Consider the following 27,738-nt stretch of genomic DNA (forward strand, 5'->3'; position numbering starts at 1 on the left):
AGGGCATGATGGTGTCAGATACACAATCAGACACAACATTACATGCCTAACTAGATACGTAGTTTACATTATCGAGTGCCAATGTGGCAAGATATACGTAGGCAGCACAATTAGACCCCTTAAGGAGAGATTAGCTGAACACATGCGGGCTATCCAAAAAAGGGATCCTAAATACCCGGTTGCGCTGCATATGGCAGTATGTCAACCACTTGAGGATGAAGTGAAGGTATGTTTCTTTGGTATTGACGTAATCCCCCCAAACATTAGGGGGGGTAACAGAGAACTGACTTTGAGACGCAGGGAGGCCACGTGGATCATGCGTTTGCAATGCGTGGAACACGGGCTGAACTATGACCCAGAGCTTCAATTCTTTTTAGGGAACTAATGTCCCTTTGTCTCTACAAAATGTTGTACAGGAATCGTATATCTGTAAGATGATGACACATTTGCAAACAGACATGGAATCGTTTAAAACTGAAATGAGAACTGCATGAACGACTTCATTGTAAATATGGTCATACAACTAACATATGATTTGAATGTGCTGGATTACCACAATGTGAATTTTTATTATTGTAGTGTATTCAATAAGTAAGTGCTAAACTGTGGCCTTATCGACCATTATGACATGTAATCTTAGTAATTTATATTGAGAATGATATCGTTGTACACAGTAAGATTGTCATGTCACCAGTCACGGTACGAATTTCCAATTCACTCATGGGTGCTTAAGTCGAGGTTCACCAACATATCACGACAGTGTTTACGTTTATTCATAATTCACTCACATAAGTTTTCACTTGCCCATTTGATTCATGGTTCTAATTCAAATAGAGGTAGTTTGCCATCATGGTTCTATTTTAAATATAGGTATTTTGCCATCATGGATCAGATCTACCATGGGACATAATTTTTTGTCATAATCTGAACGGGTTATGAAGTTTCTTATTTTCAAATAGGCGACTGGACTGATCTTGTCATTTTACATTAATTATTTTTTCTGCCGCTTATACTAATGAATTCAATTAGGATACATGAGATAATACTAATATACTCTCATGGTTCTATGCGTGTACACTGGATCCCATCCTTGTAATTCTTAAATAGCTGTCCGGCCTGAGCGTTTAATTATTTTTCTTAGCGAGGAACTCACCTCCAAACAACCATGCTCTAATATTAAATGATGTCTTCGGCATTTGAATTATTTATTTTTCGTTTTTTGTTCGCCTGTCAGGCGACTCACAACCAACATCTCTACACCCAAGATGGCGGTCAAGTTCTAACGTGGCAATCATTTCAGCACGTTCTAGCTAACGATTGACCTTATACTATATCACGCTATTGGGTTTCCGGTCACGTGTCCGTCCATGGAACACGGCGACCGGGAACACACAGAGGAGGGATACCAGCTTTCAGGTAAGAACACAAAACCCTGTGTACTTGCGTTTTTTTTTTTTTTTCGATGCTTAGTCTATTATGAAGGTACACTTACTATCGCCTCCGTTTTTGTGTTTTTTCTGTACTTAGTTTTGTTTACCTACGAAGATTCTTATACCAAGAACCAGCCTTAGAACTTATCAGTTGGATCCCCTCCCGGTACAGTTAAACACCTACACGTGTTTAGGTATGTACAATACGGATCACTAATAGATCGGACAGTAGATGCATTAATTTGATACTTTCTCTTGAGTCGTTTTCTGGCAATCTTTTACATACAGCCTCCTTTCTCCCTTTTCTCGTGCAGTCTCTTTTTGGGATAAAACGCGCAACATTTTGCTTTTGCATTTCAACACAGCAGTGTAACACACAGCTGCAAACCCGGAACCAGGGTTCTATTCATATTGAATATATTGGCAGACCCGTCAATATTTTTACAGGGTAAGCCACATTTAACATTACTTTGCTGCACCCTGCGATCTATACCACTTGCCTATTCTTAGTTTTCTCCCGTTTTTATTCCTTTTGTAACATATAGATACTCCATCAACTTGTACTTAATCTCGCATCAAACCATAGATGCCTGGATCTTTATACTAGGTAGGCCACATTTGCTACTAGTGGGGTTTTAAAGTAGCATGAACCTTTTGATTTGGGCACATAGAGCCACTTTATCAATGAACACGAAATACTCACCAGTATGCCTATTTGTATGGAGCATTGGACACTTTTACACCCTGACCCCTCACAAACGCGGGTTCCACGTGAGCATGAGACAATAAATCATGGGCTTTAGATATTATTATTTTCTATCAACAGAAAACGTATGGTTAAAACAGATATTAATGATTTAGCCGTTATCTACGCACTTTTACCACCATCACCAGGATGCGAGTGTGGATGTGCATGGTTCGCAAATCACGAATACGGCCACTAGGCACGTAATGATCCGTCACCTTCACTTCCGTGCACGTCTCTATCACTGATAAGTGTACCAGATGTGTTACAGTGTAATGTACTATACACATGTTTATTTATTTCATCAGCCCTGAAGAGTCGTGTTGACTCCACTTTAACACAATGAAACACGTGTCGGCTGATCATGGATCCAATTAAAACATCTTTTTGAAAAAGAACATGAACATATAGATCTGCTGCTTTCTGTCATCTTAATTGTCACTTTTTGTTTTCATGTTTCACACTGTTTTGTGGTTGCGAGAGCATTGCTGTTTTACAGTTTATGGTAATCCTTTGATTGTCTTGGAACGGTTTTAGGGTTATTCCGTTCGCCCTTAACGCACCACCCATCAGAACTCATCTCCTCACAGAGTGTAACGTATACTCTAGGTAGAGCGCCATTATCTGAAAGTCCTTCAAACCCTTTCATCTGCTTTTCTTAAAAGCCCAGTTCCCCCGGCCCCTGCCGACCCCTTCGTGCCCTCTGCGAGAAGCAGGCTGAATTTTTTGACACAAAGATTAAGAACATCATCAAATCTCTCCCCCCTATTGACCCGCTAGGCCCACACCATTCCCCCGACCTCCCTTCTACTACCCATCGTCTTGAGCTCTCTCCTCCACTCCCCATGGAAACGCTCTTGACTTTAATGTCGACAGTCAAAAGTGGTTCACCCAGAGATCCAGCTCCTGTGAACATCCTACTGAAGATAGCACCCATTATTGGCCCTACGATCATTCAGGTTATCAATTCCTCACTAAGCACAGGAGTAGTCCCCCCTTCTGGAAAGAAGCAATGGTTAAAACTCTACTCAAGAAGCCCCAGCTCGACCCTGCAGATCTGGGCAACTATCGCCCCATCTCCCTTCTGCTAGGGATCGCAAAAATCAAGGAAAAATATGCTAATCATATTCTTTCAAATTTTCTGGAGACTTTCAACTTATTACATCCATCCCAAACTGGCTTCGGCCCTCAATAGAGCACGGAACTGCACTGTTAGCAGTGGTTGAGGAAAGCTGCCATTATACTTTTGGACCTGAGTGCGGCATTCGACACGGTGAATCACCATATCCTGATTCACCGTCTCAGCAACTTGGGAATAGCCGGTACTGTTCTAAGTTGGCTTCGCTCCTTCTTGAGGGACGATCATTCGGGGTCTATGGAGAAGGCGTGTGTACCAAATCCCGGTCCCTCCTGTGTGGTGTACCGCAGGGCTCCTCTTTGAGCCCTACGCTCTTAAACGCATATATATGGCCCTCCTAGCCTCGATTGTGGCTCCATTTGGGATCCATATGGTCACCTACGCTGACGACACTCAACTGGTCGTAGCATTGAATCAGCCCACACACTACTCTACGAACCTGAAAACATGTCTCTCGGAAGTTGTAAAATTGATGGGCGCATCCCATCTTAAATTAAATGGGGAAAAGACCGAGATCATGACCAGAGGCAACCTTGACAACTCATCACTTAGATCTCTCTGACCAGCATGCATGGGCCCGGTACCCATACCTATACCTGAAATAAAGAGCCTGGGTATCTCGTTAGACCGCGACTTGACTTTCACAACTCAAGCCAGAAAGACAATAGCAACCTGTTTCGGCCTGATCAGAATGGCTGCAATCTCTCCTTCTTTCAAGGTTGGACTACGGCAATGGGCTTTACCTGGGAGCCCCTAGCTCTGTGATTAATAAACTGCAGATTGCCCAGAACTGCGCAGCCAGACTGCTCACAGGCACCTCGAAGTTCCTGTCTGCAAAACCAGCTCTCCGTCTACTACACTCTCTCCCAGTGAAAGGACGTGTTATTTTTAAATCACTCTGTATCATGCACAGGTCAATGCAAGGGGCATGTCCTCCTCTTCTCTCTGCTGTAATTCACCCTTATAAAGCAAGGAGACACCTTTGCTCGGATGGACTTCTCCTAGTCAACATCCCCAGAACTAAACGAGCAAAAAGTGGCTGCAGACTCTTCGCCCTTAATGCAGGCAAGCTTTGGAATGCTCTGCCTCTCCACATCCCGAAAGTGACTGGTCATCTAGCCTTCCGGAAACAACTCAAAACCTTCCTGTTCCCTTGAATCCTGATGTTTCACCTGGTCATGAGTTTGCCCAGCGCTGGGAGACCTTCTCGTAGCCATGCGCTTTACAAATGTCCATTTAATTTCATTTCATTTAATTTCATTTCATATCAGGCACCTTTCACTCAATATCACTATATGTAGACAACAGTTTTGTTTACATTGAAGACCCACCTGCACAAACGCAAGAAGTGATGGAGTTGCTAAATACTTTTGACACACTCTATGGACTCTGAGTCAATTTTGGAAAGTCCTGCTTATTCCCACGCCCAGCACAGTCGGCCATTATTCAACCCATCACCACTGATGGGGGTAAACACTACACTAAAGTAACTGGGGATCCAAATTCACCACCTCCATTCACGCCTGATGGCAGGGAACATTCATAAATCCATGGGGACCATTAGACTTTTAAGGAAACTCCCTGTGTCTATGAATAGCATAACTGCATTAGCCAACATGATTATACTCCCCTGGAATACTGTTTCAGTTCTCTATCTCCACCTTATTCTGCAACAGTAGCATTGTGATTATCTTAGGGAAGCCTCTATGTTTCCTACTTCCATTCCGGCCGGGCGCAGAGAGACAATGGAGGAGAGATGCGGTGACAGGTTTGTTTATTTTTATTTTTCTACATTCCCCTACCCTGCTACCCCTGATCCATGCCAGCCGCCACTGAGAGAAAAGTTGGCATCAGAAGTCTACAGTGGCAAGGAAGAATGTAATTGACATTGTGGCCACATTTCAAGGAGACTGTGGATCACCAACACCATGCAGGGAGCTAGAAGTCACTTGGGACCTTGCCTCTCTCACTCACAGAAAGCAAGTGGACCTGAAACTGATTAGCTATCCAGGAAAAGCCTATACAGAGGCACCACCACAGAATTGCAGGGTTCACTGACAAAATATCAAAACCAGAAATATTGGGGGACATAAATATTGTGTCAAAAATATTGAACCCAAACATTTTGTAATCCTATACTTACAATGTAATTATCGAAAATATCCCCCAAAATATTGTTATGCACTAATATTGATTTAAAAAATATAGTTTTTTTTAATAATAAACATACAATTTTCAATTCAATAAGCTTTATTCGGTTCAGAAAAAACAAACCATAAAAGCACATATAAAACATTGTTAAAAATCTATACAATTCATTAGTCAATGAAATACAATTTTAAGTGTTGGTACAGTTTAAAATAACATCTTAGAATATATGTCGCAGTATAAAAGCAAATATCGGGCTCTCTCATTGTAAACATCAAACTAATAGCAGCATGTGTGGGTACAGGTTAAAAGGAACATGTGCCTTCGCCTATTGGAACAATTCAATAGTTTTACAGTCTAAGTTGGTGCTTAGGCTTGTCACTTCAGGAATTCCAATGTTTGTATACGGAGTCAAATCTATAGCGAGCAGGAGAGCTAGTACCAGTAAGAGAACGAAATCCAGTTCCCATCGTATGTTGGTATGCTGAAGTATGTGGGATACTTGGATAGAAATCGTGCAGGTCCCAGATGGAAATGGGGCCGTCTCCATCTTTGGGCTGGGAGAGTCGTAACTGTGGGACAATGTTCCGATTCCTAAACTTCACCAGAATTAGGTCCCCGGGGATTTCTTTAGGTAGGGACCCCAACCAGCCCACCCTTCTGACACCCAGAATCCCACCGTCATGGTTGGGTGGAAGGGATCTGTTTTTATTTAGCCAAAATATGACTTTGTTCAGAAGGTCCCTGTGACTTTCGGGATTCCCAGGAGAGGGTGCCGGTACTCCCGAAAGAACAAGCACAAAAGGGGCGGCTTCCGGGGGTAACTGAATGCGCGTTTCTCTTTTTTGCTCCACTCTAGCCAGAGGGAAGTTTGTAGATACAAATTTGGGGGGAATTTTAAAAGCAGTTTGGGGTGGTATTTTGGAGTTTACACTTTCAGTTAAGGTATGTTTCCTGATGTTAATTGGCATAGGGGCTTCGGATGCAGTCGGTAGGTTGGGATGCTTGAGTGTTGCTGTCTTTATGGGAGGTAAGGAGTTGGTTTTCATAGTTGTCTCTAGATTTGTCAGCCTATCCCCCAAGATATTTATTTTTTCTATGAGGGGTGCTAGTGTGGATTTTAGCATTTGCTCAAACTGAACTAATAGTGGAAACTGGGGCAATTGTACTTGGGCATTCAAACATTCATCACCCCCCTTAAGTACGGCGGAGTTCATGACGGGCGATTTAGGACCAACACCACCAGAAAAGTTCTGTATTTTGCATTCGATAGCCCCGTCGATTTTCCTTTTGATACTTGGACCCTGTGGCTGTACAGCAACTTGAGAGTTGACCTCATTGGGTGGTGGGGGTGATTCGCACAGTCTGCCAAATGGGTTATCGCTACAGAAATGTTGTACAGGGGAGGGGGATGCTACTGGAGCGAACTTGGTACCACACAACGCATTTAGTTCCTCCCAATAAGACATGGTTTGCGGGATTCCAGAGGTTAAAGGGGGTGATATCGTACTATCTAGAAAATGGGAGGATATGTCAGTGTCTATTTTTGTTGGAGGGGAAGTGGTATTCAATCTCAGAGTTTTTTCCCCAGTCCCCTTTCCCGAGCCCCTCAGGAAAAAAGAATTCTTTAATGCCTCCTTATGCATCATGCTTGACAAGATGTATGCAAAGTTAAAGTCTTTACCCGTTCATGAAAGGTCAATAAGTAATGGAAAAGGAGTTCGTTGTACCTCAAGTAGTCAGGGAACCAAGGGAGGTGGCCCGTCCCGTCCTCCTCCGGCCCCTGAGGGCCACAGAGGGCCCGCCCTTTGCCCGGGCTTCGCCCGGCGTCCCGCGAGGGAGGTCCGTCGGGATTTTAAAGCGCCTCCTGGCGCTGCTGTTTGGTCACGTGGTTTGCAGGGGTTCTGGGGATTGTAGTGCCCTGCCCTGCACTCCACGCAGCGCCCAGCACTTCCCTAGATAGTAATGGAAGCGGGCAGCGGGAGGCAGGCAGGCAGCAATCCCAGCAATTACCAGAGGGTCAGCAGTCCTCCCGGGCACCCCAGCGGCAACGAAAGGCAGAGACCCAAGATGCTCCCCCCGCTCTGCAGGTCCGTCGGGATTTTAAAGCGCCTCCTGGGGCTGCTGTTTGGTCACGTGGTTTGCAGGGGTTCTGGGGATTGTAGTGCCCTGCCCTGCACTCCACGCAGCGCCCAGCGCTTCCCTAGATAGTAATGGGAGCGGGCAGCGGGAGGCAGGCAGGCAGCAATCCCAGCAATTACCACAGGGTCAGCAGTCCTCCCGGGCACCCCAGCGGCAACGAAAGGCAGAGACCCAAGATGCTCCCCCCGCTCTGCAGGTCCGTCGGGATTTTAAAGCGCCTCCTGGCGCTGCTGTTTGGTCACGTGGTTTGCAGGGGTTCTGGGGATTGTAGTGCCCTGCCCTGCACTCCACGCAGCGCCCAGCGCTTCCCTAGATAGTAATGGGAGCGGGCAGCGGGAGGCAGGCAGCAATCCCAGCAATTACCACAGGGTCAGCAGTCCTCCCGGGCACCCCAGCGGCAACAAAAGGCAGAGACCCAAGATGCTCCCCCCGCTCTGCAGGTCCGTCGGGATTTTAAAGCGCCTCCTGGCGCTGCTGTTTGGTCACGTGGTTTGCAGGGGTTCTGGGGATTGTAGTGCCCTGCCCTGCACTCCACGCAGCGCCCAGCGCTTCCCTAGATAGTAATGGGAGCGGGCAGCGGGAGGCAGGCAGGCAGCAATCCCAGCAATTACCAGAGGGTCAGCAGTCCTCCCGGGCACCCCAGCGGCAACGAAAGGCAGAGACCCAAGATGCTCCCCCCGCTCTGCAGGTCCGTCGGGATTTTAAAGCGCCTCCTGGCGCTGCTGTTTGGTCACGTGGTTTGCAGGGGTTCTGGGGATTGTAGTGCCCTGCCCTGCACTCCACGCAGCGCCCAGCGCTTCCCTAGATAGTAATGGGAGCGGGCAGCGGGAGGCAGGCAGGCAGCAATCCCAGCAATTACCAGAGGGTCAGCAGTCCTCCCGGGCACCCCAGCGGCAACGAAAGGCAGAGACCCAAGATGCTAAATATACTTAATCATAGTTAACTGTAAACATATTAACATTAAAGAGTAATATAATGTGATTTATATATATTTAAATAATTTAAAATTATATATATATTTTAAACGTAATAAAAAAATATGTATATATGTGTTTGTGTTTATTTAAACATATCTGATTTTAAACTATAAAACATAATTATTATAATTTGTTTTACAATTTACAAACTAAACTTTAAAAATATTACAAATAAATATATATGTATACACATATAATTATATATATGAAGACATATACACAATACACTTAAAACTTTAACAAATAAACTAGAAACAAATATTTAAAAAATACCAATTTAATTACATATAAAGAAGTAAACAATATAAAAAAAGTGTTTTTTATTAAAATAAATATTACAAACAATAATAAATAAAAATAGTATAATATTAAATATACAGAGACATCATAATATTATAAATGTAAACAATATAAACACATCAATAAAATTATAGAAAAAATACATATACTATTACCACTGCAATCTCTGCAACAGTAGGGAAAGCATTGGTCTCAGGAGGGCTAACATTTACTATTTCTACTCCAGTCTGTGCAGCAGTAAGGAAAGTATTGGATTGCAGAGTGTTAAAATCTACTATTCCCACTCCAGTCTGTGCAAAAGTAGGGAAAGCGTTGGGCATAGGAGGGGTAAAATGTTCTATTCCTACTCCAGTCAGTGCAACAGTAGGGAAAGTATTGGATTGCGGAGGGGTAAAAGAAACTATTCCCACTCCAGTCTGTGCAAATGTAGGAAAAGCGTTGGGCTCCGGAGGGGTAAAATGTACTATTCCTACTCCAGTCAGCGCAACAGTAGGGAAAGTGTTGGATTGTAGAGCAGTAAAATGTACTATTCCCACTCCAGTCTGTTCAACAGTAGAGATAGAGTATTTCACTACAAACAAATAAAATATTTTAAGAACTATATGAAATAAAAAACATATATATATTTAAATATACAAATTATATATACATCTATATTTTTGTACATATTTATTGCAATGTTTCATAAATATTATAAATTAAAACAAATAATAATCTGATAAAAAAACACACTGTATTCTCACAATCATAACAACCAATACATAAAATCGCATTTACAAACAAAAAGCCCCTGTACCCCTATATGCCCCACAACCAGTGGCTGCTTTCTGGACCCTGGTGTTATTGGGACTATCGGGACTTTATTTAATTACTGGCAGAGGCTGCCTGTGGATCCTGCTGTTTTCGGAGGACTAACGGGACGGGACTGCGAGGACCAGCAGCCCCGTAACTCAGCGCAGCTGTGTGCCTCTTCCCGCCCCTACCTGCCTGCTGCTACATAACATCTCACGGTCCCCGCTTCGCGGGAGCCATTCGCAGTGGCTGCTTTCTGGACCCTGGTGTTATTGGGACTATCGGGACTTTGTTTCATTGCAGGCAGAGGCTGTCTGTGGATCCTGCTGTTTTCGGAGGACTAACGGGACGGGACTGCGAGGAACAGCAGCCCCGTAACTCAGCGCAGCTGTGTGCCTCTTCCCGCCCCTACCTGCCTGCCGCTACATAACATCTCACGGCCCCCGCTTCGCGGGGGCCGTTCGCAGTGGCTGCTTTCTGGACCCTAGTGTTATTGGGACAATCGGGACTTTGTTTCATTGCTGGCAGAGGCTGCCTGTGGATCCTGCTGTTTTCAGAGGACTAACGGGACGGGACTGCGAGGACCAGCAGCCCCGTAACTCAGCGCAGCTGTGTGCCTGTTCCCGCCCCCTACCTGTACGTATTTAATTGTGTAGCCCAACCGCTGCGCGGTACACGCGCGGGGGGCGTGCACCGGGAGAAGCCCGGGACAAGGGCGGGGCCGTCTAAGGCCGTCCTAGGCTGTTTGAGGCTGGGCTGGGCCACTCCCCTAATGTGACTTTATCCAAGTGAGATTAATACTTATTGCTTCTTCGCTATTTTATGTACTTTTGATTTGAACAATTTTGCACTACTGTTATAGTTGTCCTTGAAGCATTAGCTTAAACAAAGTTGTTTAGCGCTCAAGGAAATGGTGTTAAGATCTGGGAAGGGGAGGAAGGTAGCGCCGGCCCCTATTGGTGGGACGGTTACTGGGACTCTAGATCAATTTATAACTAGAGCCGTGGCAGTACTAGAACGTGAAATAGCCCTTACGGAAAGGCGACTGTCACTAGAACCTTTGTATTCAAAGAGATCGTCGTTGGGTAACATTATGACAGCAAAAACCCCGGAATTGTTACGTATCTCAACATCAAATGGTAACACTCGGCTGGAACTGAGTGATGGGTTGGCCGGGTCTGTAGTCCAAACTATGGCTAATATCACGAGAGAAAGTATTTCTTCAATAGACAATGGGCCCTAAGAGATAAGTACCCCTAACGCCCAAATTGATACATTAACTAAAAAACAACTAATAGGTCCAGCGCTAACCGGTAAACGTAAGCGAGGGGGGGGTGCACACAAGGGGAGATGTCCAAAAGTAAATAAGGCCACTAATGAGGGGGGAAATCCAATTCTATCGTCATACCCAATAATAAACAACTAAGCTTCTGGATTGCCAACAACTGCCCCCATCATTACTACACCAATGCCTTCTAAGCGACTTTCCCTAATGTCGCAAATTCCGGAAGGCTTCATGGAACAAGTAGAGCAGATCATGAAGTCTTTAATACTACCACTGATTAAAAGGATAAAAATAATAAATTAGAGCCTGGGGAAACTAGAACGGGTTGCCACAAGTAATACGCATACACTGGAAACACTTGAGGCTAGTGTGCGGAATTTTGGCGTTGCATCAAAAGCTAGAACAGCAAATGGGCCTAACACTAACCCTTCAGAAATAGCCCCCTTAATAGCTGTTACAGCGAACGGGGCGCAAAGAGATAATCGAAACGAGATTAGGAAAAAGATAGAGATGACAACACCAATTTCCCAGGAAGTAGTAAAAAAATCCGTAGGGGAACTCGGAAAGAATACTGTAGCATTAACACGGTCTGGGGAAAAAACGAATCGAGGTAATGACATAAGGAGCTTAGATAAAGAAAAAACAACGCTCCCTCGTATTAATTTTCCACCTGAATCAGCCCCTTATACGATCGTATTGGCCTGGGTACCTGAGACTCACAATGGTAAAATAGAAACTCATAGTGAATTGAAAAATAAGGTTACCTTTTGGCTTAATAAAAATAGACCACTCCCGGGTAACGTTAATGCTGAGATTTTATTTGTGCGTAGGGTGAGCTGGATAGACCATAGAGTGAAGGAGCTAAGTGGTGACTGTATTATTGTCAATTTCAGAGACACGCGGACGGTTAGATATATGTCTGACTGGCAAGACCATAGAGGTGATGGTGGTATCCAAAGCCTTGATCTGAATTACTTTTACCCGCGTTGTCCTTTTTCTTTCAATATGCCCTTTATTCCACAAAATGCGAGAGTAATGCAGCAAAGAGATCTAACCTCTGTTTATAATAGTGACTTTGGCATTCCCTTGTTTAACCGCTATGACATGCTCCAGGGATTGGAAGGGGTGGATTGACTCGAGTTTAGTACATATTCTGAAAAACCAGACACTACCGTTGCAAACAAAAGACTGAACCAGGATAAAGTTACTTCAATAGCCCAAAACATGTGGGTGGAACAGGGCACATGCTTAGGGAAATCCAATAAACAACGTACAGGCATGTTGATTAATGGTGGTAATGGCGTAAATATATTAATACCTGAGGTTACAGAAAATTCTGGTACCGCCAGTTTAGTTGATCCTGTAAAAAGGAAAGTACTTGGCCAATATTGTTTTGGAATATTGCAGGTCTAAAAAGTAAAACATCTAATAGCAATTGGGTTGATTTGGCTAATATGTACGATATTGTAAGTCTACAAGAGACCTGGACGCTAGAGGCTATACATTTATGCGGCTTCAAAACTTTCCATTCCCCAGCAATTAGCTCATGACATGGGAGGGCTAAAGGGGGAGTTTGTACTTATGTGTCAAACCAATTTAAGTACCGTAGGGAATAAATGGTTTCTGACAATAGGTACTATCATATAATTAGGATAGCAACTGACCCGCAACTCCATGTGATTATAGTTAATTTCTATAATAATATACCGACGGAAACTATGGAAGAAACACTCATAACCCTGGGGAAAAACATTAAATGTCTACTTGAAGGAAGTGTAAAAGCAGCCTGCATTATATGGGGTGGGAATTTTAACTGCACTCTGTGTAAACATGGGAAAAATGGCCCTTGTGGTCTAATGCTGGACAAGGAAACGAGCTTGAGTCATTTTGAACACACTACCTGTGGGAACTATCTAAATGACCTAATATTTGCATTTGATCTGGGCGTTGCCAATAGAATTGGTCGTACTGATGTTCCATTTCGCCCAACGTTTAATGGGAGAGGTGCTTACACTATTATAGATTTTGTATTAATTTCAGTTAGTTACGGTCGAAAGGTCCAGGAGTTTAAAACTTTAGACAACCCCTTAAGTGATCACTTCCCATTAACCCTGGAGATTGCAAAATTTGCCAATGATAAGCCCAAGACGCGTGCACTAAGTGTGCACATAAATGGTATTTCCCGGAGTCGGCAGAACGGTTATTCCCTAAAATGGAGTAAAGTTGTACCGGATGATTTTCTGACATGTCTGATAAAGAAATGCATCCCTAGTTTTATAGCATGTTTAGATGAAAATGCGGATGATACAGTAGTTATTACAAATTTTAGGACTATTGTTGAAAATATTAAAAACAGTCTCTGGGTGGAGACAAAAAATTCAAAGGAGAAATTACCGAGCTGGTTTGATACAGTTTGTACCAAGAGTTACTCTAAACTTAAACTCGCCTTATATGCCCCGACAAGAGATACTAACCTTGTTAAAGTACTAAGGAAAGATTACAAGAGAACCCTAAAAACAAGGAAGGACATCATTAAAAAGGAAGCCTGGGTAGCGTTGTGCGAGGCCTCACAGAATAAAGATTCGGCAGCATTCTGGAAGATTGTAAATGCGCCTCTTTTTTTCTGATAAAGCCAAGGCTAGAGTGGAAATTGCCATCCCTGAAAATGAGTGGGTTAGACACTTTGAAGAACTGTATCGAGCGGAGAGTGATCAAGACCAACCTTATAGCCAGGATCATGTGGGGACTGAGATGGCACAGACCAGAATCTTGATTGAACTAGATATCACTCTAAATGAAGTAAAAGCGAGCATAAAAGATAGTGCAGGAGGTAAAGCCCCTGGCCCCGATGGTGTTCCAGTTGATCTTTATAAGAGCAACATGGATCTTTGGGGCCCGCTGCTTACCCAGGTCGTTAACGCAACCTGCTACAATGGCTTGCTGCATTCATGGTGTGAGTCTATTATTGTTCCTATATTTAAAAAGGGCGATAGATCCAGCTGCCAATGCTACCGTCCCATCTCATTACTCGACTCTACCATTAAGATTTTTGGTCGAGTAATTCTAAATAGGCTGCAACTGTGGGCCGAAGATCATTCTATAATTAGTGAACTCCAGTTCGGCTTTAGGAAGGGTCTGGGCACAATTGACCAATGCCTCAACCTGCATATACTCTTAGAAAAATATGCTAAAGCCAAGAGTGGCCATATGTTTCTAAACTTTGTTGATTTGACGTCTGCTTTCGACTGCGTCACCCACTCTAAGCTATGGCTGGTGCTACAGAATTTAGGGGTAGATATAAACATAATTAATTACCTTAGGGAACTTTATGCAGGGGCTACTGCCTGTGTCAGATACGGGAAAAATGGAGAGTGCACTGCTCTTTTCAGTGTTGCGAGAGGAGTGCGGCAAGGCTGCGTCCTTGCTCCTTTTCTCTTTACGATCTATATTAATGACTTGGAAAGAGTACTACTAGAGGAGTGTAGGGACATGCCGCTTGTTGGCAGAAGATCTGTCCCGGCCCTCTTATATGCCGACGATGCGGTCCTGATGGCCAGGACACCACTGGCCATGCAAACGATGGTTAATACCTTTACAGCTTATATGTCTAATCTAAACTTGAAGCTAAATTGCACCAAAACGTTTAGTATGACTTACAGCCGCAGGCAACAAAAAAAGGAAAAAACAATATATGTTGGTCAAAGACCTCTTGAGCACACCCCTACTTTCCCATACCTCGACGGATTATTCGACCAAACTGGTCGATGGAATGATACGATTCAAACTAGGCACTTATTGTTTTGTAAATCCATCGTGGTGCTAAAATCCTTTAGTAATAGGACGGGCAAGAAACCACTTAGGGAACTTTTAACTGTCTATAGAGCAACTTGCGTGTCAATTGCCACTTATTGTGCTGGATTATGGGGACACGTAAATGTTAAACCGTTGCAGACGGTGGAGAACATCTTCTTGAGATTCCTCTTAGCAGTCCCAGAAAGTACATCAACTTACGTTTGCCACACTGATCTGGGGGAGCCCTACCTAGAAGATATAATTAGGGTTGCTCCTGTTCTTTTGTGGCATAGGGTATGGACGACGGACAAATGTGTTTTTAATCGTTCTATCCTTGGCGATGCAATGAGTCTAGAGAATTGGGGCAAGTTGAGGTGGTTAAGCTATGTAATGACTTTTTTGTCAAACATAGGTCACCTGGAATATTATGAGGATCCCTCAACTATGAACCATGTTTCCAGGAAAAGCCTCAAAGATATATGTATGAGGTTTTTGTGTGACCAAAGAATTAGTACAGAAATGTCGAAGAAAACTGTGGCCGCACATCAACTAATTATGACCGCAGAGTATATGCAACCCTATATTAGATTACCCATGAGTGTTTTTGAAAGATTTTTGTTGACGCACTTTAGATTTAATTTGCTTTTTAGATCTGTTAGCTTTACTGTTATGAATATTTGGTGTAAACAACTCATGAAGTGCCCCTGTGATGATCTGTCTGAACAGTCAGACATTCACATTCTATTTTTCTGTAGATTTTACACAAATCCCAGAAAAAGATGGATTGTCCCTTTACTAAAGATTATGGATTATAACCAGTGCTGCCCTGCTTTCCTAGAATTACAACGGCTTGATAATATTTTAACAGTTGCATCTTTGTCTGTATATTTTAAAACTGTTTTTAAATTCTGGAAATCAATTATTTGAATGAATTACAGCTAGAACAAGCAAATTTTTTAAATTTAATTGTAATCTTATTGTGTATTTTACTGTACTTTCATGGTTGTTTTCTTTTAATAACTGAATAAACTTTAAAAAAACAATAAACAAATAAATGGAATTTAAAAATAACTAACAATTACAAACCATGTTAAAACACATTGACAGTAATTATTCAAGCAACTTATAACATACACAATTAAAATATGTACGAAAATACATAAAAATAATACCAAAAATATTTTATTAACGATATCTTTTAAAATCAATAGTAATTACCTTAAAATTAACATAATCTTGTCAACAATATTCTTGCACACAATATTTTGCATCACGATATTTCAAACTAGATATTTTTGCATCTCAATACTTTAATTTTAATATTTTGTTTGAATACCGAATCGCAGTGTATCAGCAACTTTATCACCAAGAAATACAACTTGCCAAACAGTCCTTGTTGCCTTCTGCCCTTGACTACTTAGGTATTTAGACATTATACTGGTCTTGTTCAAGTTCCTGCCATATTTTTCTTCTTTCATGGGAAAAATATTATTGGTTCATGTTCCTGTCTATGAACCACACTCTCTTTCTCCATAATATTTTGACACATTCACATCTGCACCAGGGATTTCATTCTTGCATGTGTCCACTTCAACTACACCTTTCCTGTTTGGTGAAGCTAGTTCACATCCTTTTGGCTGATTGAAGCCTAGGATCAGGCCATCTCGCTTAGATAGATGTATCGGTAATGGCCCCACTTGACATGCAAGCCTAATTCAGAATAGTTGTCAACATGAACACCTAGGTAAAGCACCCGTCTAAGTCAGGTGGTGTATCTATAGGCCCTAACATTCAAAAGGACCAGAATGGGCAAGACCAAATAAGTGAGATGTATCCTCTTCCCCTTTTATGACAGACAGATTTGACTATACAATCATCCCTAGATGTGGTTAGAATTTGGGAGATAGGTAACTCTTTTCATCTAGAATAATGTACTGAACCAGGGTAGGGCTAATAACAAGGAACAGAAATATGTTCCCCTAGTATTCATATTTTAATCATGTGACAAGGATGGATCATTATAGTTTCTGCAAATCTCCTCTCTAACACATTTTTACTCCATTTTGTATGTCCACTGTGACTTTATCTTAAGTAAGGTGCATGTTTTCACTTCTCAAAAAAGAGCTCAAGGGAAGCCATTCAGTGTAATCTATGGTTGCCACAGTGAGAAGGGACATGATGATGAAGCATGTCACTTGATGAGTGAGGACCTTCATCCCTTTTTAGGGAAGATCCAATTGCATTCTCCCTTGCAGGCAAAAGCGGTCTTAGTATCTCATTCTTGTTTGCGTCAGGTTGTTATATACAATTGGGAGGATGTACCTGTAGTCAGCTCTTGCTTTTTCATCTCCTGATTATTACCCAGGTAGTAATAAGCATGAGTTACCGAAGTGAGTAAGATGTCTCAATGGCCCATGAGATTAATGCGCACCAATGGTCCACATGAAGCAGCAAAACAAACTTCAATGGCCGTAATGATTTATAAGCATCCATGGACCTGGACAGTAACAAGCATAAATTTTAGAAACAGACAGTAAAGAACATCAATAGATACCTCAATAGTAGCAAACAGGCATCAATGGCCTAAGGCTGCAATGAGCTGAAGTGACCTCAGCCAGTAACAATGCCTGGCCCATGCACTAATGATGATCATTAGCAAAGAAAGCAACCCTCAATGTCCATAGGGTGTAAAACATATCAATGGAACCAGGCAGCAACAAGAACCCATGCTCGACTCAGGCAATAATGATAAGAAGAAAATAAACACCCAAAACATATGTCTCTAAACAAAGAAATGGCGTGGACACATGCTGAGTTTTCTGTGATGATTACCTTACCCTCTACCTTACCCTTACGCCTCATTTGATCTGATGGCCTGTCTCAAATCAGGCTCTCCCCGGGACGCTTGCCCTGCCAAGTTTGTGGCAAAAATGGCAGCTATCATTAATCCATATGTGAACCCTCTGTTGAATTGCTCTCTTGTACAGGGTGTGGTTCCCCAGTCCTGGAAGCAGGCAATGATCATCCCCCTGCTCAAAAAACCAGGTTTGGATGTGGAGGTGTTAGCAAACTACAGGCCTATTTCGCTCTTGCCTGCTTTCGCGAAGATCATTGAAAAGCATGTGCACAAGGTGCTGGCCGACTATCTGGAGCCCCTTGGTCTACTGCACCCCACTCAATCGGGTTTCCGCACCAATCTTAGCACCGAGACTGCCCTCCTGGAAGTTTCGGAGGCGATCAAGGAGGTGCTGGACTCGGGTGGCAGGGCGATGCTGGTGTTGTTAGATCTGTCGGCGGCCTTTGACACCGTCCCCCATGAGGGCCTCCTTGCAAGACTCTCAGAGATTGGTCTCGGGGGGACGGTGCTCCAGTGGTTTCGATCATTCCTGGCAGGCCGTCGACAAACGGTCTGGGCCTCCGCCTGCTCAGCCGAGATGTCGCCAGTGGGTGTCGGGGTTCCCCAGGGCTCAGTATTGAGCCCAACTCTATTCAACATCTTCATGACCCTCTGGCGGCTCTGGCGGAGTCTTTCGGGGCTCAGATCGTTTCCTACGCTGACGACACCCAGCTCCTCTTCACCTGTGAGAGAGGTGCGGATTTCGATGGAGGTAGGATCCAGGGTTGCCTTGAGGCTGTATTTCAGTGGTTTCAACATCATAGCCTCAAGTGCAACTCGGATAAATCTGAGGTCCTTTTTTTTGGGTGCAGTTCGGATCCGGACTGGAAAGTGTGGTGGCCTGAGAACATGTTTCCACCAGCAAGTTCATCCCAGGTGGTGAAAAACCTTGGGATTAAGATTGACAACGGCCTCACATTGCGCTCACAGGTAATTGGTCTCACGGCACCTGTTTCGGCCTGCTCCGGATGTTGCGCAAGTTCCTCCCTCTGTTATCGCAGGAACACAGGAAGATCACTGTGCAGGCGATAATTGGCTCGAGAATTGATTATGCTAACGCTCTTTATCTCGGCCTGCCGGAATATCTGCTTCAACGGCTACAGGTGGTCCAGAACTCTGCAGCTCGGGCCATCTTTGGACTATCTCGCCGTGCTAGAGCCTCAGGTCTCCTGGAGGCACTGCACTGGCTGCCTGTCCGGAAACGGATAATTTTTAAGATTCTGACTCTGGCGCACAAAGCCCTGTATGCCTCCGGGGCAAAATATCTCCAAAAAAGACTGACTTTCTACCATCCAGTCAGGTGGCTGAGGTCAGAATCCCTGTTTCTTGTGGCAGTACCTCGTGTGAAGAGGGCACGCATTGGTGGACGTTCTTTTAGACTACTGGCGCCCCAATTGTGGAATAAGCTGCCAATGGCCCTGCGCAGCACTCCAAACTTGTTGGCCTTTAGGAAGGGGCTCAAAACTTGGCTTTTTACCTCTTAGTTTTTTTTCCTGAGCTCCGTCGGTTTCCTTTTTGTTTTTATCTGTTGTGTTGTAGATAGTTTACAAAACAAAGCGCCGGGACACTCTTTGAGTAGCCGTGCGCTATATAAAACCCCAGTATAACATATTAACATAACATAGGGTGGAATGGCTCGCTCTATGACCAGGTGATCAGAGGTATCTTTAAGAGTTTATCATTAGCTAAGACAGGTGAGGCTCTATCAATGGTAACTCTGTGATAAAAAAGTTTTTCTTAAAATGGAAAACTAATATAGTTAACAAGACTTGTGCAATGTTAACATCCAACCTATTTCGAACTGACGCAACACTAAAATGTGCAAATTATGGTATATAGCGATATCTCTTAGTACTAGGCTTTAAAATGTCCAAGGCTTTAGAAATGTCTAAAACAAGCTTCATTCTACAAGCAGCAATGTTAAATGTTCTGAGATGTGCACACAAATGCTTAAAAGTTTACCATACCCTGATATGCCTTTAGAGAAAACTTGGTATGGTATTAAAGAATGCATTTGATTAATAATAATGTTTTGGAATGTTTTGCTAAAGAAACACTTTATCATTGAATAGAATAACTTCATAATATTTAAACTATAAACACTAATAGCTTAACCTATATCCTATCCGATTTTTAAAGAAGAAAGGTGGAGCTGAATAATACTTGCTGCATTTTATGTTTTATTTAGTCTAATCTCTTGTTTAGCCTAACATACAATGAATTTGATCATAACCAACAATGGAGGTAAAAGAATCCAAAGGCCTCATATGTAGACATAGATTAAAATGTGTTTAATGCTTCAAGTTAATTCCTATTGAATCTATTGTATGTAAAAGTTGGAAAGAATGAGACGAGACTGCTCTCGCTAAGAATTGAGAAATGATTGGACAAAGGGAGGAGAAGAAGCAGCATGAACTGCAACATTTCTTCCAACTGTTTTTTATTACTGCTGGTTTCTAGAGTAGGTTAACGCTTTTTTCCTGTCCACACCACTTACCTGGATTGAAGCTAAAAGCTGAACGCTGATTTGCCGCCCTACCCGGCCTGTTTGCTGATCAAAGTCACTATTGTTCCTGCATATTATGTTCCTCTTTTTGAACCTCTTTTTAAGGAAAGTTAAGCTGATATTGATTGCTCGAATTTGAGCTTCATGTCCTAACTCTCACTCTTGCCTCTTGAACTTGAACTCTTTATGGGTCCCTGCAGACACCAATTTCTCCCCAGTTTTAGAATGGGGACTCTTTCCTTTATGGGACATGCTGTATTGCATTATTTGCTATGACTTATGCTAACTATTTTTTATCCTCAATTCTGTAATCTGATTGATGCATTTGACTAATTGAATAACTAATAAAAAGAACTTACTAAACCATTTAATTAAAATGAAACCCTAAAAACGTATCAAATCTCTCATTATTGGCTGAGGTGAAAAATAGTATTGTGATTAAAATAAATCTGATTTACAGCTCTTGGTCTCCTCATATACAGCAGCAAAGGTCTGTTGCAGGGGAGTGAAGCCCATCCAAACAAGAAAGAATGAAAGTGGGAAGCTTTGAGTGAAATGGAGATATTCAACCTTTCAAGTTCAAGTTCAAGTTCAGGAATTTGTATAGCGCACTACTCACCCATAGGGTCTCAAGGCGCTTGGGGGAGGGGGTGCATTATTTATCGAATAGCCAGGTTTTAAGTTCCTTTCTGAACCTTTCCTATTTAAATTCATTCTCATGCTTGCAGAAGCTGGTAGCAGAGGAAAGGTTTAGTGCCATTGGGAGAGGAGCTGTAAATAATTTCCAGAGCTAGAGTAATGCCCAAGTCCCAAAGCCCAATGCCCTGAACTTGAAGACAAACATGGTGCAATTTCTAAAGGTTGTTTCTGTTTTGGAGGTTTAAGTATTAATAGGGTGATGTATCTTGATTTGTGATCATTGTTGTGGCTGTTGAAAAGAAGTTTGGAGTATGAAACTTGAATTTTTTTATGAAATTACATGTTTATTCTTAAAACGTTGAAGAGTTATCAGGCATGGCACAGCCTAAAGTCCCAGGATAGACAGACATTGAGACAAGCATAGAAGACACTTAATAGAGATTTAAAAGTGTAGATTACACTTTATGGTTTTCTTATCTGCTAAAGGTTTGTGGTGTAGTTTGTGAGGTATTGTTAACTACACACATTGAGATAAGGACACTAATAAACTGTTGAGGTTGTACTAATATTGATTGATGTTGTTGCGACCAGATTACTCAAAGGGGGAAGCTACATTGATTGGTGTGATTTCCGCTGGGCGAGATTCACTTGCAAATGTAACAATCTTTTTGCATGACAAAAAGTAAGAAGGTGTAAAACCCTAATATTCCAATTGGTTAATAGTTTTTGATTTGCTTTCTTTAAAAGTTGTCAAATTGTGTGTAAAAAGACATTATAAAGAAGGGTGAACTACTGCAAGGAGTGAGAGCATACATCATTGTGTGCCTCGCTTGGATACATTGGTTAAGTGTACTATTGCGCTTTGATTGGTTGATGATGACACAAAGTGCCGTGCTGTGATAGGCCAGTTGTTGTGTAAATACTGCATTGAGATTGGTCAAAAGAGTTTCGGAATTTAAAAGGTGACAGGATTGAATAAAGGGTTATGACATTTATGGGACAGAATCAAAACAATGAATTTGAATTGCATTTATTTGATCTGATTATTGCTGATTTTTGCAACAATCATGAAATACCTTACAGAATGTAAGAGTTTTGTGAAAGATTATGTTACAATTCTGATATGGGAAGGTGAAGAGGCACCTTCCGAGGGGATGTATGACATTACAACGCATGCTTTTACCACGCATGCCTTTACAACGCGGTATTTACAACGCATGCCTTTACAACGCATAGCGCTTTGGGGTGCTGGATAGTGAATAGTTTAATTTACTATTCCAACTCCAGTCCCCTTGGATAGTAGGGAAGGTGTTGGATAGTAAATTAAATCTATTCCCTATCCTAGAGCGCCCCCCAGCGCAATGCGTTGTAATGATTTGCATTGTAAAAGTTGCGTCGCAAAGGCACTGCGTGGTAAAAGTTGCGTTGTAAATGATGTTTCCCTCCCGAGGGTACACCTGCAGATTAAATGACAACTGAATTGGGAATACATATGTTTATGAACACCAATAGTGCAAGATTACTGAAAAGGACGGTCCTTTGAGTTTTACTAAAAATAGACTTTTGAGATTAGAATGATGGAAAATTTGAATGAAAAGATTTACAAAATCAAGCCATCCACCTAGACCCACACACAAATGAAGCTCTGAAAATGTGGGAGAAGGTAGCCCGAGACAGAGAAAGGAAGAAATCCCAGAGTAAGATTAAAAGAGCAATGCGTTATTATGTAGATGCTTGATGAGATGAAGCACAGAAGAGATGGAGAAAAGCAATAGTTGAGGGAACAAGAGGGAACTAGTCTGTAAGCAGTCATTACCAATGAGACATCTGAGAAATCTAAAAAGATTAAGATACACGAAAAATATATGGGAAAAAGGAAATGGAGGATAAGACAGATAGTGATTCAGTGGATGATATTTTGGAAGAAATGCTACTTATGCGTTCCCCACCATATGTGAATACCCCCACTAGTACCAATCATAATGTAACTACAAGTGTAACAGTGGCTATTGCCCTTGTTGAACTGAGTATAATACAGATTGAGAGAACATTACAGACATTGCAAGTTGCCCCACCACCTGCTGTCCAGTCACCGTTAGTCATAGCGCCTAACTGCTTCAACTGTGACTGTTCCGGTATAACTACCACAAATTACAATTGTGCAGACAGTGGGTAGACCGCTTGTAACTGCCCCATATGCTACTGCCCCAATAAACATTTCCCCGACTCCAGAGCCCAAGGACATGTAGGAGAATTAGTTGCAATGGGGTACATCCCAACATCAAAAAGTTCACAGATTGCTCCCTGGAAGCCCCCTCAAATGATTCAATCATTGAGAGATGGGGAAGGATTGTGTTCACAACAGCAATAATACAGGCGAAGCAAATTTATTTGAGGATGGGTTTTTTCTTCCGTGGTTTGAGGAAGCAGCAGGAGTTAGAAAGACAGAAAGTGTAGAACAACAAGTTACCTCAAACCCTGATAAGGAGAGACCACAAAATGTTTGAAAAATAAAGGGTAAACTTTAGGAAATTATTAGGGTATGTTTAGATCTTGAATATTTGAACCAGTATCAGGAAAAATAATCAATTTACCTAAGCAAGTAAATTACAATACATGGAACAATTACACATGATAAATTGAATGATTTGGCTTTAAAATATGATGTTTATCTTTTAAAAAGGTTTCCTTTACAGAGAAGTTACAGAGTTCAATTAGATGATGAAGCAATTGAGACACTGGGCTCTTAAGAAATGCATTTGCATATATCCTAATAAGTAAAATGTACTTTAAAATAGAGTGAATTTGAAAGAATAGAAATGAAATGGTCCAAGATGCATGCAAAGAAAAAGAAATACTCAGAAGTAGATGGGGAAAATGAAAAGTCACTGACATGTTCACAAGATGGGAAAGAAGTTTCAGCTTATCCAAGAAGAGAAACAGCAGGTGGGGTATATGTCCACGTCACGCGGAGCAGAGGTGGTCTTGCAGCATTCATTAACCCCTTCCATGCTCATGACGACCTCAGCTCGTCATGCAGTACACTGCTCGTGTGCTCATGACGAGCTGAGCTCATCATGAACAAAGGGATTAAATGAGTTCCAGCGCTGAGGGAGAATTGCTGTAGCATTGATGTGGTTAACAACTCTCCAAAATTAAGATACAAACCTGTGCAGTGGTTCAAACAAGTTGACAGATTTCTCAGAATGTCAAAACGTGTTGTTGATTAATTTAAATGCACTCTTCAACATTGTTGTACCACATAATTTGTGGGCTGAATGCAAAGTTGTTGTGCAATGGCCACGTAAGGTGTCAACAAGAGAGGCATGCACTATGTCCTATAGTTGTGGAGAAGTATGAAGCAGTGATGACTTTTCTGAAAGGCCAGGTGCGTCTGAAAGATCTTGATTGGGTAAAGATTAAAATAACTTTACAAGAGCCAAAAGTCAGTACATGATTGTTATATATATATGTATATTGTGTATAGCTGTATATATGTCTATATAGATGTCCATTTTCTGGAAATGAGTATGCTCTCTACTTTAATCTTCCTGGTCTACCTCTTCTTTAAGTGGCCCGTTTATTCCTATCCTTATTCTTTATCCCTATTCTTTCTTCTTTAATGTATATAAGTGTATATACGATGTATTGTTGGTCGAGATTTGACACTAGGTATGTGCTTTTTTTGCATGCCCATTCAGGGCTGGATTTGTTGTGGATATGTTGTGGCTTGGATTTATCACAGCGTAATCTATTTGGGTGCGCCACACATATATTTTGTACATAATGCACCATGAGCCCATCCATGGGCACTATTTACCATTTAAATTGCATATTCAAAGATGGCGCCCCATTTGACTCCATGTATTTCAGAGTCCTTCTTCTATGATGATTTATGCACATGAGGATAAAACTGTGTGAAAGATGGCGCTTCGGTAAACATAGATGAAGGTTTTTTACCGAAACGCGTCTGTTGTTGAAGTGTCCGTTTGTTGGTGAGAAATAAATAACCCAAACGACCCCCCGTGAGTGCTTCTTTTTGCCGTAGGATGGAAATCCGTAGTTACGGGATCTGGAGCGAGTATACATATATATATATATATATATATATATTCACTGAAAAAACCATAGGTTATAGACCATATATAGTTAGGAATTAGCATTTACAAAACCTTGAAAATTCACTGAAAAAACCATAGGTTATAGACCATATATAGTTAGGAATTAGCATTTAAAAAACCTTATTTTACTCACACAAAACCATTGAAATTCCATATATAGTTAGTTGCACTAACTATATATCGCGCACCCGCAATCCACTGCTGATGATGTCACATATTACATCATTCATGACATGGTCAGTGACATCACTGATGACATCACTGATGACAACATCCAGTGATTATGTGTTTCTGTAAAGTTTAAATATGTTTTACATATTGAAGAATGAGTGGATGTATAAGTGTCTGAATGAAGGTTTTAGTAGGTGCGTGATTGACTGTATGAGTGAGTGATTAAATGCGTCTTACTGAATGCACGGGTTAGTGACTAAACTGTCTAAAAGTGTGCATCAGTATGTCTGTTGTTGTGCAAGCTGCTGCATGTGTTGATCAGTAGCTATATAAGTAGCTATATGGGTTATTGATTGGTTGCACAAGTATTTGTATGGGAGACTGAGTGTGTGTATGGCTGGCTGGGAGGTGTGTGACTCTGTGCAGATCAATGTGTACTTGTATCAGTGATTCTATAAGAGAGTAACTATGTGTTAGTATATGTTTCAAAAATGTAAGGTGTTCTGTGTTTAACTGTATAGATGAGAAAATGGAAGTGTGATTGATTCTTTTCAGGACTGACTAGGTGTGTGAGTAACTCCATGGATGAGTGGCAGAGTGTGAGTGTCTGTATAGTTGTATGAGTGCATATGATAGTGTTGTAAAGATGAGTGATTGTATGTATGAATGATTGTATGAGTGAATGTGTGTGTAGACATAGGAATCAGTGAGTGCGTATGTAGTAACTAGTATTAGTGTGTCAATGGTTTCAAAAATGATACTCTCTATTTAACACTGGGTGTAACGGAGGTTATATTAGAGTGTGAGGAGATGCATTGTATTATCACATGAATGATATCATCAGTGATGTGATCATTGATGTCAAGTAAGATGTCATCAGTGATGTCATTTGAGATGTCATCAGTGATGTCATCAGTGATGTCACTGACCATGTCATGAATGATGTAATATGTGACATCATCAGCAGTGGATTGCGGGTGCGCGATATATAGTTAGTGCAACTAACTATATATGGAATTTCAATGGTTTTGTGTGAGTAAAATAAGGTTTTTTAAATGCTAATTCCTAACTATGTATGGTCTATAACCTATGGTTTTTTCAGTGAATTTTCAAGGTTTTGTAAATGCTAATTCCTAACTATATATGGTCTATAACCTATGGTTTTTTCAGTGAATTTCATTGGTTTTTTAACAGCTAATATCTGTAGCTGTAAAATGTATTCTTCTTTAAATCCAAAAATATATTTTATATGTTTATTAATAACTTTTTTTTTTAATATTTTTTTTTCTTCGTTCCCGCTTCGCGAATCGGGAAGCTTCCCGTTAGCTGACCTTGATGCCGCGAAATAGACCGCGAGCCGGTAAACGTTTCTTTACCGCAACTGCCGCGTTAGAAAACAACATCGTGACGCGTCCCGTCCGCATGACGTTTCGCGTTGTCGCGTGATACGTCATATGACGTGCTACGTTAGCGAACTCGTACGCTTACCGAGTCGCAAAGCACAGGTTTCTGGAAGCAAACCGGGAGGCCCTGCAAAGCGCGTAACGTAAACACAGCAGGTCATGTGACTTGGTAATAACACTTTTCATTGGTTCATTTCACTTTCGGTTTCCTAATGATGTAAGACTAGGTCATATGATCTAAAATGAACACTTTTCATTGGTTGAGAACTATTTTTTTTCCCAAATGGTGAAAATCCCTCCTTCTTTCCTCACTCTGACTTTCATCATTGTGAGAGAAAGACCCTTTGTTACCAGTGAGCAATGGCTTCTTTACTAGCTTCAGCTGGTGCTTCCCCACCACCTCCACCACATCCAAGGAAGAGTGGACCACCTGCTAAAGTTATAATTCAGCAAGAAGAGGAAGAAGAGGAACAGGACGACCTAGATAATCTCCCTATTATGGCCAGAAGATCTGTTGTACCGGAAGTAACGGGACCAGAGGGCAGGGAGATGGTGCCAAATATACAAACGAGATTTCGTGAAGTAAAACAAGTCTGCGTACATTGCAGTGGATTCATTTGCTACGGAGAAAGTAGCATCACTCTGATCAACAGAGCTATTGACAATCATGCTCATGTTTGTCCGAAACTCCCCAAACAATAAATTCTTTTTTTTTGTTTTCTTGCTCCTGTTGAGCCCTTTACAATGAATCGTTTTCGTTGCCCCCTCCGAAAAAAAAACAAAAAAAATATAAAACTGTTCAGAAAAATTCAAAAAAAGTAAAAAAATGTTCAGAAAAATAATAAAAAAAATATAAAACAACAAAAACAATTTAAAAAAAAGTTCTTTTCAGAACTACCTCCCCGTTATTAAAAAATTGGTACAATATTTGCAACTATGCCAACCTCTATTTCTCTTAGTTCGCTTCCCAGTTCGCTCCCCGGTACGCGAACCGGAAGCGAACCAAAAATTTTTTTTTTTTAAAAAAGAACAGTAAGTATAAGGGAAGGAAACAGACAGTTATGTTAAAAGAAAGACAGCTATAGGGGAGTAAACTAGAGATACTATTACCCGTAATCCACTGCTGATGATGTCACATATTACATCATTCATGACATGCTCAGTGACATCATCAGCAGAGGATTGCGGGTAACAGTATCCCTAGTTTATTCCCTATAGCTGTGTTTCTTTTAACATAACTGTCTGTTTCCTTC

This window comes from Lissotriton helveticus, chromosome 1_1 (genome assembly GCF_964261635.1).
Source record: "Lissotriton helveticus chromosome 1_1, aLisHel1.1, whole genome shotgun sequence".
NCBI classification, from domain to species: domain Eukaryota; kingdom Metazoa; phylum Chordata; class Amphibia; order Caudata; family Salamandridae; genus Lissotriton; species Lissotriton helveticus.